Below are 3619 nucleotides of genomic sequence, written 5' to 3'. Positions count from 1 at the left end.
AATTTCTAAATTGTACCCTCTGGTATTTTCAAAAAAATCAGAGTAAATGCTAGGGTAAGCTAATATTTTCAAAGATATGTAATGTGTTATCAGATTTTCCTTTCATTTGTGAATGTTTTGTAATATCAATTTGCATTAATCATTTGTGTAATGAATCTATACTGCAGAATAATCTACATAAACTAAGATTTCACTTTCAAATATAGAACTCAATAATTGTCAAAAAAACTTAGAGTATGATGCAATCATTACCATATCATAATATTAGAGAATTTTTATCTTCCCAAAAATGAACTTCTTACTAATTGCCATTTCTGTACTACCCAAACTCTTAGCAAACACTAATCTGTTTTTTTATCTCTATTGATTTCTTATTTTCGTTATTCCTAGCTCTCACTAACTCAAGGCTACAAAAATTAACTCGTGTGTTTTTCTATATATTTTAAAGATTTACCCTTTACATTTGGGTATCTTATTCAGTTTAAATAAGGTTTTGCATATGCTTTGAGGTAGGGGTCCAACTTTTTTTTAGCATCTGAATATCTAGTTTTCCCAGTATCATTTTGGTTTAAGATTATTATTTTTTCATTGAATTGTCTTGGAACCTATGTCAAAAATTGCAAGAACAGTAGAAAGGGTAATTTCACAAGTTGGAAGAATAGAATTCTCCAGCTTCAGTGCTTCTCAAGAAAACACATGCAACAAGTGTTCATAGATAAGAATATTTGTTAATATATCTGAATTTAAAAGAGGCTGAGAAACCTGTTTGGACCACATAACTAAGAAAAGCCACATTAGACGGCAAGAAGAATTGTTTCAATTTGAGACGTGGGGAGAATTGGAGAAAGCTATTCAACTCCCTTCCATTCTGGAATCTTTAAAAGAAAGATAAAAATGTCTAAAATACAGAATAAGGATATAATTTCAAAAGCAACAAGAGAAAAATGGCAGGTTATATTTAAATTAGGATTTTAACTGATTCTCAACCTAGACCCTCAAAGTCAGGAGGGCTTGGAACAAAATATACCAAACCCTAAAAGAAAATAGGTGTCAATCAGGATTACTACATCCAACAAAATTACCCATCAGAATTGAAGAGGAAATAAAAACATTCCATAATAAACAAAAACTAAAAGAATTAATATCCACCAAGATTTCACTACAAAAAATAGAATATTTAATGCAGATGATATAAGGACTAAAAATGAAAACCAGCAAAAGAATAAATCACACAGGAAAAGTCAAATAAAGGAGAATAAAGCTTGACTTAAATATTTAAAATAAATTAAAATGGAAGAAAAATAAAAATGTCTCTATAATAACACTGAATGCAGATGGTCTAACCTCTTCAATCAACAGATATCAACTGGCAGAGTGTATTAAAAAACTAGACTCAATCATATGTTCTTTATAATAGACTCACCTTACATGCAAAGATATACATAGACTGAAAGATAAAAGGATGAAAAAAAAAGATATGAAATGCACTTGGAAACCAAAAGCAAGAAGGAGTAGCTACTTTCATATCAGACAAAGTGAACCTCAAGTTAAAATTAATCAGAAGACAGAAAGAAGGTCACTTCATACTGGTTAAGGGAATCGTCCAATAAGTTATATTGCAAGTATTTATATCCCAAGCATTGGTGTACATACATACATAACAACAGCAACAACAAGAAAAACGTTCTCAATATGGGGAATCAAATAGACAAAAATACAATAACACTTTGATTTAAACACATCTGTCTCACCATTATGTAATGGTGAGAATATATATAAGAAAATATATATAAGAGAAATATAAATTAAGATATTCAGAGCTAAACAATACTATTACACAAATGGACCTAAAAGACATCTATAGAATATTTCATACATCAACAACTAAACTCACTTTCTTCTTAGGAGCACATCAATTTTTCTCTAAAGTAGATCATATTTTATGGCACAAACCAAGTCTTAAAAATACAAAAAAAGGATATATATAAGTCTTTGAAATCTTTTTGATCACAGTGGAATGAAATTAAATATAATGACAAGATAAAAATCAGAAACAATTTTAAACCTGGATATTAAATAATACAATTTTAAATAAAGAATGGATCACAGAAAAAAATCAGGGGACATTAAAAACTTAGAAACATGACATAACATGTTAAAATATCTGGGACACTATAAAGGCAGTCCTAAGAGGAAAGTTTATTTCATTGAGTTCCTACACTAAAAAAATGGAAAGATCACAAATTAATAATCTAATGTTATATCTCAAGATACCAGAAAAATCAAATATTCCACAATCAGTAGAAGAAGAAAATAATTAATATCATAGCCTAAATAAATAAAATTGCAATGGAAAATAATACAAAGGATCAATAAAGCAAAGTGTTGTTTCTTTGAAAATACAAACAACATTGATACATCCTTAGCTAAACTAACCAAAATAAAAAGAAAAAAATGTGAAGAAAAAGAAAATATCATCACAGACACACATGAAGTCGAGAGGATGATTAGAAACTATTGTGAAAATTTATATTCCAATAAATTAGAAGATATTGATAAATTTCTGGGTGCAAATGACCTAAAAAGTTGAGCCATAAGGATAAAAAAAACTGAAGTAGGCCAATATCAAGAAATGAAATTGAGGCAGCAATTGAAAGCCGTTCAAAAAAGAAATGCAAAAGATCAGTAGGAGTTCTATCAAATCTCTAAAAAGAACAAATACCAATCTTCCTAAAATTATTCCATGAAATATAAAGGGAGGGAAAGATGCCAAATTCACTCTCTGAAGCCAGTATCTCTCTGATACAAAAACCAGAGACAGGTCAAAGAAAGAAATTATCAGAATAACATTACTGATGAACAAATAAATCGAGTTAAGGACCAGAATTTCATGATTATCTCAATATATGCGGAAAAGTATTCCACACATCTCAGCATCCATCTGTGTTTAAAAGACTGGGGATACTAGAGATAGAAGAAACTTACTTCAACAATGCAGAGGGTATATATGACAAACCCAAGGTCAACAACAACACAGTGAATGAAGAAAAATTGAAACATTTCTTCTAAAATTGGGAACAAAAAAAGAATATTGACTCTCACACCTCCCATTCGATTTTGCTCTGGAAATTTTAGCCAAAACAATCAACCAAGAAAAGAAAATTAAATAAAATAGGCAGAAGATGTAGAATTATCTTTCTTAGAGACATGATAGCATATATATAAGACCCCAAAACTCAACCAGAAAACTTCTAGAGGTGCTAAAAATTTGATCAAAGTAACAGGGTACAAGATCAGCATTCATAAATCAGTATTTTTTCTATATTCCAATAAATGAATCTGTTAATAAAAAAATCAAAAAACTATCCAATTCACAATAATCTCAAATTTAAAAACCCAACCTACCAACCAAATAAAAAACACCTTGGGGATAAATATAACCAAGAAGGTGAAATATTTCTATAGTGAAGACTCCAGAACATCTAGAAGAAAATTGAATAAGGTCTTAAAAGATGAAAAGACACCCTCATGTTCTTTGATAGGCAGAATTAATATTCTCAAAAAATGGCCATACTACTAATAGTGCTGTATAGATTAAATGAAATCCCCATCAAAATAC

The sequence above is a fragment of the Ictidomys tridecemlineatus genome (assembly GCF_052094955.1).
Source record: "Ictidomys tridecemlineatus isolate mIctTri1 chromosome X unlocalized genomic scaffold, mIctTri1.hap1 SUPER_X_unloc_1, whole genome shotgun sequence".
NCBI lineage: Eukaryota > Metazoa > Chordata > Mammalia > Rodentia > Sciuridae > Ictidomys > Ictidomys tridecemlineatus.
Note: the sequence above shows the minus strand (reverse complement) of the source record.